We start from the raw sequence: 15,465 nt of genomic DNA, 5'->3' as shown, positions 1-15,465 counted from the left end.
AGTTAATGTAGATTCCGTCACACAACGTAGTTCAGCTTTCTGTCTTCTGTCACCTATTGCCATATTATCGTGACGGACACGGTACGATTCGCTAAAACTGACGTAACTTACTTGTCAGAACTGAATTACGGGGAAACTAGATTTGACATACTAATCTGTTGGAATCTTGACTTGGATGGATAACGTCACAGTTAAATTAAAAATGTGTAAGCTTCTAAAAAGGGGTATTATAGTCCTGTTTAATGGCGTTGGCGTTTGATAGTTAGCGAACAGGAATTTACTTGCTTAGAGAATCTAGGCTTCTGTTTTTATCTTCTGCCACCAACTCAGCAATATTTGTGTCGCGTTATAGATATTAAATTGATTTTATCACCTACGACAACACAAGGATAAGATCTGCAATATTCTAAATGCCTTCGTTTGTTTCCCTCTTTTCGAAGATGCTAGCTCTAGCACGTCATCGAAAGCATGAAGAGGCTTTCTGTAGTAAGCTCCACCATCATCTGATATCCGCCATTAGATGCCGCATAATTAACATGTAAGAAGTCTGACATACTTACTAATAATGTATTGAAAGAAATACAACGAGATGCATACTCCGGGCTCCAATTTTATGGTAAAATGGCAATGAACGAATCCAAAGATAATGGGAAAGTAACTTTTCTATCCTCTGTACGATATCATTTCCTAATTAATGAAGGAGAATTTTTTGTTCCTAGTGCCATATAGACAGAAGACTGAAGGGTGAATATTACATTTATAATAGTCTATGTCCGATATAGCAGGCTGCAAAGCACATGACTCAGTAACATTATTTGAGGTAAAAACCAAGCATAAAGCGAAGAAAGAAGACGCCAAAATACAAAATAAAAAGAATATAATTGGTCAACAAATAAATATTGTATCTACAACCTTTTTCAAAGAAATCCGACAAGACGCTGTAGAGATTTGAGCCCCACAGGAACACAATATTAATTTGATTCTTTTAAGAGAGAGACAGAGAGAATTTCAAATTCATACTTAACACAAATTTGCAAAAGAAGCACCGTATTCCGAAGCTTATACACAGTAAAGGCAATGTCTCCACAACTCTGGAAAGATCCGTTAACATTCTCAGACAACAAAAACTGTGGCTTGATAAATCTGGATTTGGTTTCCGGAAGAGAAAATTTCAACCGTTTAAAGAATTAATATATCTCTGGTCCTAATTAAAATTAAGAACAGATTTTGAACATGATAAGTATGGGGATCTTTAACATACACGATTTCCTGTTTTTTACGTAATTTTTGTAGGGGATAGAAGCTTTAAACTGATTTTCCATCGCCATGGAGAGCTGAGTGCTGTGCCCACTGTCTGAAAATTGCACGTGTCACGGGACCGTCGCAACTTTGGACCTTTAAAAATCAGATGTCAAGTAACTTAAATTAGATGCAAGGTGTGGCCGACAGCGCTGAAGTCTAAACCGCTCCCTCTCACTACGCAGTTTCCTCTCTGGACGTAACGAGGCGCCACCGTTGCATTCCGGACACGCGCTGCCCCTAGGGCCCGCTGCGGTCCCATTCTTGGTGCACGGTGCGTGGCGCTCGCTGCGTGTGCGTGAGCTTGGCGCTGCACACGCACGTCGGCGACGCAGCGCCGATTTACGGCCTCCTCGCGCGCCACCCGGCCCGGCCGTATTTCACTTTTATTACGTTTACAACTCCCCCCGTAAAAATGTCCGAAATGAAGACGAACTCTGCTTAGGCGCTTGTAGCTTTACATTTAATCCCGTAAAACGGTCGGAGAGAGGACGGCGGCTCCTTGCGGCTGGGAACAGATTCGGGGGACCCTTGTAGTGCGTTTTATGTGTGCGAATCGGGCGGTGGCAGTTACGCATCCGCAGTAAAGCGAAGGGGGTTGGGGATCGGGGGTTGGGGTGGGGGTGCCATGAGGAGTAATGCCCAACCGCCGCGAGATCTCTGCGCCTCGACCGCGAGATGAAAGCGCTTGCCATCTCGCGTCGTAAAACTCGTTTACAGAAGCTGCACTGTGCGATAACGTGCGTTTTCGCTTTTCATGTTTCGACAATACTGTCCAGTCAGTCACGTGACAACCGGTCATTCCGTTTCTGCCTGAACAGAAACACAAAGGCGCGACAAAAAGTTCTCTGTTGCTTTGACAGGATGAAACCGCCGCCCATACCACTGTTACCTCTTTCGTGTTAAAACATATTAATCAGTAAGAGGCATCAATCCTCTACGGTCTCATTAAATGGCCAACCGTTCTCATCAACTTCGAGCATCTCCACATATCCTACGCTATCTGCAAACGAGATTGCAAAAACCCCATGTTTTTCCCTCTGATCACCAATCCCGTCCCGGTATGCTGCCGCACCCATACAAACACATCTCACCGTCCCTACACCCATTTACAGTCCATATCTTCTCACAACGCAACTCTGTTTCCCTCTACCAGACAATGAAATGCGTTCCAATATTTATACATATTACTTACTATACCTCTTCCCCACGCTTTGTGCCTCCACATTAGCCGGCCGGAGTGGCCAATCGGTTCTAGACGCTACAGTCCAGAACCGCGAAACCACTACGGTCGCAGGTTAGAATCTTGCCTCGGGCATGGATGTCTGTGATGTCCTTAGGTTACTGAGGTTGAAGTAGTTCTAAGTCTATGATGACCTCAGAAGTCAAGTCCCATAGTGCTCAGAGCGATTTGGACCATTTGAACCTCCACATTAGGGCTCCCTCCACCCTCTTACCTCTTTGTCTTTCAATCACTTCTCCTTTCGAACTACAGACATATTTACTCACCATACTCGACCCTTTCCATCGTCCCACTATCCACCCTAAAACCAAGTTTCATTTCCATAGATACCTCACAGCGGCCTGCATATTTCTATACACATGCACTCCCAGCCAACCTACAGAACACTCAACATCCTTTCCCTCTCAATAAAATGACTGTTAATGACTGTTATCATCCTTCCCCAAGCGGAGGCAGGAAGGGCATCCGGCCACCCCTTAAACTTAACCGTGCAAAATCCGTACTTAACTCTGCGCACAATGCGGGATAAAGGCTGTAGCAAAAGATGAAAAGAAAGATCGTCCTTTCCCAAGTTTTTTAAATATCCCTTTCTTTCTTCTGTCTTTATCTGTTGGTTGTTTTTATTTTTATTTAAAACAAAAAAGAAGGAATCCAACATTATACTTTATGTAAATAGCATCATACAGTCGTCTTCTTACACATTTAACAAAAAATCTTTTGTTAAATCTACGTTCTCGATATTTATTTTTAATGTATTTATATTGTAGAAGATTTTGGCAGAGGAGTATGATATTGTGCAGCTGACAGCCCATCCCTCGCACAGAATAGGCGAGAGAGATGAATTAAAAATTTAAGAAAATCTTCGTAGCCAAAATTCTCCAAGGTACACTAGGTCTGTGGAATTCGATGCCAACGTACCCAAATCGAATCCTTGTCGTAGAAGAAATTTTCATCAAATGTACACGCATCCAAAAAAGTTTTGCATCACCTCGGTTCCGAGAGTTCCGGGACATGTACAGAAAATTGGAATAGAGGTCAACATAAACATCACTTCCGCCCTTTTTATTGCTCATAAAATTCATACATTGCATGTTGTACCACTATACAGCGAGATCTTCAGAGGTGGTGGTCCAGATTGCTGTACACACCGGTACCTCTAATACCCAGTACCACATCCTCTGGCATTGACGCATGCCCGTATTCGTCGTGGAATACTATCCTCAAGTTCATCAAGGCACTGTTGGTCCAGATTGCGACACTCCTCAACGACGATTCGCCGTAGATCCCTCAGAGTGATTGGTGGGTCACGTCGTCCACAAACAGCCCTTTTCAATTTATCCCAGGCATGTTCGAAAGGCTTCATTTCTGGAGAACATGCTAGCTACTCTAGTCGAGCGATGTCGTTATCCTGAAGAAAGTCATTCACATGATGTGCACGATGGGGGTGCGAATTGTCGTCCATGAAGACGAATGCCTCTCCAGTATGCTGCCGATATGGTTGCACTATCGGTCTGAGGATGGCATTCATGTATCGTAAAGCCGTTACGGCGCCTTCCATGACCACAAGCGGCGTACGTCGGCCCCACATAATGCCACACCAAAACAGCAGGGAACCTCCACCTGGCTGCAGTCGCTGGTCAATGTGTCTAAGGCGTTCAGTCTGACCGGGTTGCCTCCAGACACGTCTCCGACGATTGTCTGGTTGAAGGCATATGCGACACTTATTGGTGAAGAGAACGTGATGCCAATCCCGAGCGGTTCATTCGGCATTTGTAGGGCCCATCTGTTGCGCGCTGCATGGTGTCGTGGTTGCAAAGATGGACCTCGCTAAGGACGTCGGGGTCGAGGTTGCGCATCATGCGGCCTATTGCGTACAGTTTTAGTCGTAACACGGCGTCCTGTGGATACACGAAAAGCATTATTCAACATGGTGGTGTTGCTGTTAGGGTTCGTCCGGGCCATAATCCGTAGTCCTTCCTGACAAAAGTAACAATGCTGACGCGATCGAACCGCGGTTGAACTACAGAGAACACGAGCCGCGCACCTCCTCCTTGGTGGAATGACTTTAACTGATCGGGTGTCGCACCCTCTCCGTCTAATAGGCGCTGCTCATGCATGCCAAAGTGGGGGTCTAGTAACATCTGTGAACAGTCAGAGGGACTGTGTCTGTGATACAATATCCACATTCAACGTCTATCTTCAGAAGTTCTGGGAACTGGGGTGATGCAAAACTTTTTTTAATGTGTGTATTTAGCCGGAAGGTGAGCAGAAACAGAGGTGTCATTTCCTCAAGTTTCAAAATTGGCTCTGCGCACTATGGGACTTAACATCTGAGGTCATCAGTCCCCTAGAACTTAGAACTACTTAAACCTAACTAACCTAAGGACATCACACACATCCATGCCCGAGGCAGGATTCGAACCTGCGACCGTAGCAGTCGCGCGGTTCCGGACTGGAGCGCCTAGAACCGCTCGGCCACCACGGTCGGTTGTCATTTCCGCACCACCAACGGTGAGACAGCTGCTCTATTTACCTCCGACAGGTCTCCGAAATGTCTCAAGGTCTGGTAACGATAACTCAGTCAAGTGAGATTATTTAAACGTTAGGATTATTATTTTGTTTAGTAATAAGCCGTTTTCGGTGAGAAAATCATACTACGCTGATTTAGTCCGACGTGTTTCTGAGCTACAACTTACTTCTCAAGCGCTATGTTTTTGTGCCTTACATCTGCATCACCTTGTGCCGTTTGCGTTTAAATAACACTGGGTTTCCCGGCGGAGCTCCACAGCAATGCCACTGGGCGATCTAAAGAGCGCTGTTGTCACAGCCTTCTCTGAGAGGGACGTATAGGTGCACCCCATCTCGAGTTTTCAGCGGTAGTTCCATTGGACAGGAACCAGCAGGCCTACATGTTGTTACAGGGTGTGACTGTATCGTTGCAAGAGGCACTGCTGGTTGGACGTTGTCCAGTATGTTGTCGATACGAACTTAAAACATTGTTGGGACTCTCCTGTGACAATTACATGTATTTCGGTCCGGATGTTGTTCAAGCTTTTCCACTGTGTCACAGTCCATCTTGAAGATTCAGTTTTTTTCTTTGATATTCTCTTTGTAGGATCTTGTTCGTGCCATTGCTGACATTTATTGTAACATCATGAAACGTATTCGCGAATTCCGATTACAGTATTACAACGACTGTTCTATTTACTGGTAGCTTATGAAAATTTAAACTGGACCGGGTCTCGAAACCGGTTTTCTCGCTTGTCTTGAGCAGTCCCCATAACCAAATCGGCTATACGAGCAAGCTTTCCCGACCGATCCACACCTCTATATGTTCAGTGTCTGCTTGCCGTAGTTATGTGATTCTCACTTAGGCTACCCTGGCTTTGGCATGAAATACGTTAGTGCACTGTCTGTATTTGATAGTATATAATTCGACGCAATATTCCTTCGGACATGTGTAACAAAGCTATTACCTTAGCTGATTCTATGATTCAGGTGAGTTCAACATCCACATTTATAACGTTTTTTAAAATTTTTCTCGAAATGTAACGTTCCTTAAAACTTCTGTAGTGTAATGTTCTTTTAGAATTTATCGAAATGCTTAAATGATGCCTGAACTGGGAATTCATACAAAACTGGAGTTATCGTGTTGCGTGTTGTAACTGCAGGTGGTGTGCTTACTCTGTGTTATCGTTAGTAAAACTTTATACGAACTGATTGGGCAATGCAACTCCTAATACCAATAAAGAAATACAGCCACTGCAAAAGTCCCATAGGTACTGAATCTTCTAGCCCTGTTCTAAACTGATAACTTTTATCCTGTGCACGTAACAAATAAATAAAATTGTCTCATTCGTAAAGCAGCAACCGTGGTTCGCGTTATATTCTGCTCTCTCGTGAAGAACAATAAAATATACTAGCTACAAGCTCGGCAGTGTGCGGTGCTGACCGTCATGCTTTTGAGATTCTTGTGGATGCACGAGCTGTTAAGCTGATGGTGCGATAATTCTCGCACTTGTCAGCTCTTGCAGTCTTCGGAATGGTGTGGATGATATTTTTCCTAAAGTAAGATGGTATGTCGCCAGATTCATACATTCTACACATCAACGTCAATAGTCGTTTAGTCGTTTTGTTGCCACTTCCCCAAAATTATTTCAAAAATTACGATGGAATGTTACCTATCCCTTCTACCACATTTGATCTTAAGTCCTTCAAAGGGCTTTTAAATTCTGATTCTAATACTGGATCCCCTTTCTCTTCTAAATCGACTTGTGTTTCTTCTTCTACAACGCCAGACAAATCTTCCCCCTCATACAGGCTTTCATTGTATTCTTTCCATCTATCCGCTTTCTCCTCTCCATTTAACAGTGCAATTCCCGCTGCACTCTTAATTTTACCACTCTTGCTTTTAATCTCACCGAACTTTGTTTTGACTTTCCTGTATGCTGTGACAGCCTTTCCGACAGTCATTTCATTTTCGGTTTCTTCACATTTTTCATATAGCCATTTCGTCTTAACTTCCCAGCACTTCCTATTTATTTCATTCCTCAGTGACTTGTATTTCTGTATTCGTGAGTTTCCCGGACCGTTTTTGTACTTCCTTCTTTCATCGATCAACTCAAGTATTTGTTCTACTACTCTTGGTTTCTTCGCAGTTACTTTCTTTGTATCTATGTTTTTCTTTCCAACTTCTGTGATTGCCTTTTTTAGAGATGTCCATTCCTCTTCAATTCTACTGCCTACTGAGCTATTCCTTGTTTCTGTATATACAGCCATAGAGAACTTCAAGTGTATCTCGTCATTCCTTAGTACTTCTGTATCCAATTTGTTTGCGCTTTGATTACTCCTGACTAATGTCTTAATCTTCAGCGTACTCTTCTATGATTAATATGCATGAATTATATGCCTGCTTGTTTGCTCTCGGCTTTCCGAGCTGTTCGTAGCGTTTGGAGGCGCTGCTCCGGGGTGTTACCCACCGGTTCATCTTCAGTAGCCTGTCCGCGTCAGCTGTGTACGTGCACGCGAGTGGCGCGCCGCTTCCCGTCTCACCGTAGCCTCTGAGACTCAACGGCCGCCTGGCTTTCTACGGCATCCCTCATACGCTGAGACTCTATCTTGTAGCAGTCGGGCGTTAATTAAACCAGAATTGCCCGTTATTTTAAACCATATTACTCAGAACTGTCCGTCGCACCTGCCCCTTCCAAATTGTCCAATGTGTGAAGTTTAATTTTAACGTAAAAGATTTAATATTGGTGTAATGCTCAATTTGTTAACAGATATTTCATTACTTTTCCTCGTCAGTAACTTGATTGTGCCAGAGGGGCTTCTCTGATAGACCAATACTGGATATTGCTGTTGAGAGTTATTCGCGTGCTCGTTGCATGAAATATTAGTACTTAATGGACCTCAGTTCGTGAGTTACCAGACTTGTGTAATTTTATGTTACTACACTTCTTGTTGACTATTGCATAAAAAGAGTTGAAAATCTAATAGTCATGGGGGACTGGAATGCAATTGTAGGGGAAGGAGTAGAAGGAAAGGTTACATGATAAAATATGGCTTGGGACAAGGAATGAGAGAGGAGTTCGGTAATAAATTTCAGCTATTAATAGCGAGTAATCTGTTCTAGAACCGCAAGAGGAGGAGGTATACTTGGAAAAGACAGTGTGATACGGGAAGATTTCAGTTAGATTACATCATGGTCAGACAAAGATTCCAAAATCAGATACTGAATTATTAGGCTAACTCAGGAGCAGATATAGACTCAGACCACAATGTAGTAGTGATGAGGAGTAGGTTGAAGTTCAAAAGATTAGTCAGGAAAAACCAGTATGCAATTAAATGGCATACAGTGGTACTAAGGGATGACGAGATACGCTTGAAGATATCTATGGCTGTAGACACAAAAGTAAGGCATATCAAAGTAGGTAGTAGAGTTGAAGAGGAATGGACATCTCCAAAAAGAACAATCACAGAAGTTGCAAAGAAAAACATGGGTACAAAGAATGTAACTGCGAAGAACCAGAGAGTAGGAGATGAAATAATTCAGTTGATCGATGAAAGAAGGAAGTACAAACACGATCTGCGAAACTCACAAATACAGAAATACAAGTCGCCGAGTAATGAAATAAATAGGAAGTGCAGGGAAGCTAAGACGAAATGGCTCCATGAAGAATGTGAAGAAATCGAAAAAGAAATGACTGTCGGAAAGGCTGTCACAGCATACAGGAAAGTCAAAACAACCTTCGATGAGATAAAAGGAAGAGTGGTAGCGTTAAGAATGCAACGGGAATGGCACTGTTAAATGCAGAGGAGAAAACGGATAGGAGGAAAGAATACAATGAAAGCCTGTATGAGAGGGAAGATTTGTCTGACGTGGTATAAGAAGAAACAGGAGTAGATTTAGAAGAGATAAGGTATCCAGTATTAGAAACAGAATTTAAAAGCCCTTTGAAGGACTTAAGATCAAATATGGCAGAAGAGATAAATAACATTCCATCGTAATTCCTGAAATCATTGGGGAGTAAACGACTGTTCACATTAGTGTGTAGAATGTATGAATCTGGCGACATACCATCTGACTTTCGGAAAAATATCATCCACACCATTCCGAAGACTGCAAGAGCTTACAAGTGCGAGAAATATCGCACAATCAACTTAACAGCTCGTGCATCAACGTTGCTAACTAGAATAATATACAGAATGATGGAAAAGCAAATTGAGGATGTGCTAGATAACGATCAGTTTCGCTTTAGAAAAGGTAAAGGCACGAGAGAGGCATTTCTGTCGTTGCGGTTGATAATAGAAGTGAGACTAAAGAAAAATCAAGACACATTCATAGGATCTGTCGACCTGTACAATGTAAAATGGAGCAAGATGTTGGAAATTCTGAAAAAATAGGGGTAAGCTATACAGAGAGACGTATAATATACAATATGCACAAAAGCCAAGAGGGAATAATTTCTTTTCAAGCCAGTCAGAAGACTGATGACTCAAATAAAAAAAAACACTTCTTGTAAGTTATGTTAATTATTGCCAACCACCCTCTTTGGCCAGCCAAATGTTGGAATTGTAACCCTTACCATCATTGCTGTCCTTGTTTGCCCAGTGCTAAGCGTGTGTTTGAATTATATTTGATTGTACTACTTCCTTGTTAGTCGTTCCTAAATTGGCGCATTTTGTTCGTTTAAATCCACTAATTAATCATCAGTTGGTTTAACTGAAGAAGTTTTGGAGTGACTGCCTGAATCATTTGTATTTTATTTATGTTTTTGGTATTGTACAATGAAAGATTGTTGGACACTTGTGAAGTACCAAATGACATGAAATAAAAGGCCTGCAGCTTTCCCATACTCGTTTAGTGGCTTTCATATCGTTGGGTGTCCACTGATATTTCCCAAGTTTGTAGTAAGCTATTTCTTTCGTGACCGAAATACATTTCTTTAAAATTCTTCCAATGAATCGCAGCCTGGAATCTTCTATTCCTGCAGTTTTTGTACGTTATATTTCTGCTTTAGTTTGTTCTGGACGGTTCTCTTTTGTATTTTATACTTGTTACTGTATCCTGTGAATTGTCTCGAAAATCAACTCTCTATCATCACGGTACTATTATTATGCTACGTTTTGTATCTTGCTAAGTGAATTTCGATTTTTTAAATGGTTTTAGTATCATAGCTTATTAGTCGCTGTGACAAAGTGACTCATTTTGATATGTTTAACGCTAAATTTTAAACCAGGAGCAAATTAGGCCGATGGGCACAACTGAACTAGTTATCTTCTATATGGGTTAGTGTTTAATACATTAGTTGAATTTTACTGTGAAACAGAATGGCACACAATCTGTCCAGTTCTCCCACTTGCCCAGTGTCAAGTTTCGCACATTCATCTTGTCACGAACTATTGATTTTCTGCTCCCATGAATAAATAACGTAAAGTATTTATGAATATACTACATTACTAACTTAGTCACCAAAAACTCATGACAAATTGCCCCTTACATCCCTAGTATGCACCGACACTACCTGCCCCTGCCCCACAATCACTATTAGGATTAAATTCAGTATGTGCCAATCATTCGTTCCTTCTTATACTGAAATTAAAACAGCACAGTGCTCAAGGAGACTTCCGAATGATTCGCAATACGTAGAGGATGACCCTAAAAACTACATATACTTGTATGGATATGGTGTCTGTTCTTTCGGACATGTCCGAAAGAACAGACTCCATTCATCCTGCAGCCGTATAGAACGAAATTAGAATTATATGTTAATACCTTCAGCTGCTAACGGTCTTTCATATATATCAACGGGATCAGGTGAAAATGTGTGCCCCGACAGGGACTCGAACTCGGGCTCTTCTGCTTGCATGGCAGACGCTGTATCAATCCGAGCCACCGAGGGCACAGAGGATAGAGCGACTGCATGGACTATCTCGCGCACGCCATCTGTGAGACCTGCATTCTCACCGTATGTGTCCTCACACTACATTCGTAGTGTCCCTACCCAACACACTCTTTACTCGTGCAAGACATTCTTACCAAGTCCCGTAAGAGTTCGGATAATATGTATGCATCCACACAGAAGAGGTAGGTCATGGCTGGTATTGCCAGAACAATCTACTTATACGGATATGGTGTCTGTTCTTTCGGACGTGCCCGAATGAACAGACACCATTGATGAACTGCAGCTGTCTAGAACAAAATTAGAATTATATATTAATACCTTCAGCTGCTGATGGGCGTTGATATATAAAGTATATATATATATATACTTCCTTTTCTGTGCGGATGCGCACATATTACCCGAACTCTTACGGGACTTGGTAACAATTTCTTCCAAGAGTAATGAGTGTGTTGGCTAGGGACACTACGAATGTAGTGTGTGGACATATAAGGTGACAATGTGGGTCTCGCGGGTGGCGTGACGGCATAGTCCCTGCAGTCGCGCAATACTCTGTCCCGTCGGTGGTTCTGATGGATGGAGCGTCTGCCACGTATGCAGGAGATCCCGGATTCGACTCCCGGTCAGGGTACACATTTACACCTGTCCCCATTGATATATATCAAAGCCCGTCAGCAGCTGAAGGTATTAATATGTAATTCTAATTTCGTTGTAGAAATTACAAGTGAAACCTCAACCGAACGCAACACGTCAGGATTCCCGTATTAACTATACCGTCCTTTGACGAATGAGAGCTTACAACACTCCTGTCTGCTACCATAACCTTAAAGTTGGAGGCAGGTTGTGAAATATAACTATCTTACTAAAGCAATTATGGTATAACGCAACAGAGCAGTGTTACCCTCTGAGAGGAATTTTACTAGTTTCACCGTGTTGTACCTAACGGAAATGGCTTATCGGAAATGAAAGTAAATATTCGAACAGTAACAAACAATATTTTTGCCTAGATAAACTGTTTAAAGAATAACGAAAACGGTCGCCATCCTAACTAGGCAAAAGAAGGATTAACGTTCTCGTTTAAGAAAGTTGGTACGAGTAACTTTAACGGATAAACACAACCTATACTGGGCCACACACGAGTGCTATGAACTCTGACACATACATATTTTTACGGTAAGATTGAAGCTAGCAGCTAGAGCAGCTGGCAAAAATATAACAGATACCGGAACACACTATTACTTTCAGGGCTTGTTCAAACTGAATGGTCTTTATAACATTACTATTAACATTCACTGCAGGATCATAAATTGGACATAAGTTAAGTCTCTCTCAGTTAAATACTTTACTATTTGAAATCGAAGTTAATTGGAATCCACTAACAGGTTGCTTCTCACTATCTTCTGAATTAAGAAATTATGGTTTTCGCAAGTAGTGGTCTCAGGTAATCGTGCGAAATTCCTACTAGGCCCTTCTGCATTAAAATCATTAAACACATTTCCATTAACAGTAATTTCATCTGCACTGCTTGTAAAGTCTTGTTTACTAACGTCCTCCTTTACATCACTTTCACCTATTATTAATTGTGCACACGTCTTTTGCTGGCATATTCTACCTTCCTTTCCTCTTTATTCATCATAACCTCCCCCACATCTACATCTTTTACCTCATACACATCATTAACAGTACAAATATTCCCCTTTTCACTCGCCTTTTCTGGCTCCCTTTCATTCTTTAATAATGTCTTTTCGCACGATTCTGATATTGAGATATCCGTATCATATGACATATTAACTTTATCATCATTTTTACATTGATCTATTACTGAAACCGGCCAACGGAAGTGTCCGATCCCGACTCTTCTGTTTGTCTCTACGGCAGCCATCTTGGCCTGGCCTCGGCCATTTGTGTGTGTTGGTGAGTACAATGTAAGGTGCGCTGCCCGGAGCATAAGTGGTCACGTGACTTCGCACTGGGAACTGGGAACTCCGCGCCCGTCTTCCATGGGCAAGTCCTTAACCTACCTGCACCGTATTTTACATCTTTCCTTTTCGAATTTATGATTTGACAACGTTCCTTTGGGCCCAAAACCGGTTTCCGCGTGAATCCGGCCCGTAACACACGCTGTTTTCAGTTTTCCATTTCGTCTCTAGTTTGGAAATTCCGCGCCATGTATCTTCTGCCACGCGTCGTATAATTTCCTCGACCTCTCGCACGACCTCTTTGAATCGTGTTTACACGATATCTATCGTTTTCAGGTCGTTCGTTTTGGTCATTACTTTCTCGCGAATAATTGTTGTTATTATGGGGCCGAGACTCGCGATTTCTTCGCCAGTGATCTTCATCCTCTACCCTTTCCAAAAACGCTGAAAAACTTCTGTGTGTACTCCCAACATATCGTTTAGAATCCTGAGGCAGTTTCAGCCAAAGAACCCAAACGATCTCGGCGTCAGTTCTCTCAGCCCTCAGATGTGTTGGCTTTCTGTACCGTGATTCGCAAAACTCTTCCATGGTTTGCCTACCTCTGATATCATATAGTCTGGCCATTAGAAACTCACGCCACAACTGGTTTGGTTTCTGTTCTGACCAGTACTCGTCAGTAAATTTTTGCTTAAAATTTTCAAAAGACCTCTGGTTTGTATCCAGATTCAACCCCCACCTTTTTGCTTCTCCCGTTAATGCACTGATTACAACATTAATTTTTTCCTGGTCAGATAAATATTCAGGAAAGTTCCTTTGGCAGTTCTTTACAAAATCAAGGGGGTGCCATCCGTTATGTCTCTTTGCGGGGTCGAATTTTTCCTCGCCCTCTAATATTTTACTAAAAGGGATCCTTTCTGTAAATTGTGTAGGTCCTGTTTGTATTTTTCTTTCCAAGTCATACATTTTGCCTTGGATTTGTGACGTGTTATGCTCACACTTCTTTTCGCTATTAACAATCTGTTTGGTTATTTCTCTATTTTTTTCTTTTACAGATTGTTTAATCTGTGCAAATTCCGCGTTACATTCTGTTTGTATTTCGGATCTAATACCGAATACCTTTTCGTCCACTTTAGTACAGACTAAGGGTTCTATTTGATCTTGAATTTTAATTACTTCAGAGTCAAATCTTTCGTTAATATCATCAATTTGTCCTTTTACATTGGCAATATTGCCATTGATCACAGTAATTTCGCTTTTAATACTTTTGATTTCATTACTCACTATTTCTACCCTTGCGGTGACTTCTTCAATTTGTTTACCAAGTCTGATGCCCTGCATTTCGATATGTTTACTTTGTACACTAATCTGTTGGTTTTGCTCAACAAGTTGATTATTAATGTTTCGCCCCTGTGATGCTATTTGTGCATTAATATTGTCACTGTGTGCTGTAATTTGTGCCTTAATATTGTCATTTTGCGCTGCAAATTGCGCAGACAGTATTCTAAGTAAATCAGTCAGATCTGGTGTCTTTTCACTTTTGGTTTCTACTGCATTTTCGTGTTCGAGTCCTACTTCCCTCTCAGTTTCTGGTGATTCGAACATATCCCACGATTCACTAACATAGCCACTGTCTTCCACAACATCGCTCATATTGTCCTGCTTAGTACGAGCGACATTCAAAGCTTCTATCTGTTTATTGACATCGGCATGCTACCGTACGTAATTTAACTCGCGCGTAATGCCATCTGTTGGTGTGCTGCTCTGAACTACTCTCGATTGCATTCTGTTCTCGCGTGTCTAGATTAATTTCTAATTTCCTGTACATTTTAGTTGCTATTAAGTATTGACACCTTTAATTTTCAATTTAAATTGAACTTTCACTATCCGTTCTGTCAAATAATGTACAGGTTCGTGCCGCTAGACGTTTTATGTTCACTCTATGTTTGTAAAATGCTAACTACTTATTATTTTTTTTCCGTCTGTAGGTACGAATTGAACAACGTCCTGTCACGCGGCGCCTCGTATAACACTCCTGTCTGCTACTGCTATACCATAACCTTAAAGTTGGAGGCAGGTTGTGAAATATAACTATCTTACTAAAGCAATTATGGTATAACGCAACAGAGCAGTGTTACCCTCTGAGAGGAATTTTGCTAGGTTCACCGTGTTGTACCTAACGGAAGTGGCTTATCGGAAATGAAAGTAAATATTCGAACAGTAACAAACAATATTTTTGCCTAGATATAATGTTTAAAGAATAACGAAAACGGTCGCCAGCCTAATTAGGCAAGAGAGAGATTAACGTTCTCGTTTAAGAAAGTAGGTATGAGTTACTTTAACGGATAAACACAACCTATACTGGGCCACACACGAGTGCAATGAACTCTGACACATAAATATTTTTACGCTAAGATTGAAGCCAGCAGCTATAGCAGCTGGCAAAAATATAACAGATATCGGAACACACTATTACTTTCAGGGCTTGTTCAAACTGAATGGTCTTTACAACATTACTATTAACATTCACTGCAGGATCATAAATTGGACATAAGTTAAGTCTCTCTCAGTTAAATACTTTACTATTTGAAATCGAAGTTAATT

Source organism: Schistocerca cancellata, chromosome 7 (assembly GCF_023864275.1).
Source record: "Schistocerca cancellata isolate TAMUIC-IGC-003103 chromosome 7, iqSchCanc2.1, whole genome shotgun sequence".
Taxonomy (NCBI): Eukaryota; Metazoa; Arthropoda; class Insecta; order Orthoptera; family Acrididae; genus Schistocerca; species Schistocerca cancellata.
Note: the sequence above shows the minus strand (reverse complement) of the source record.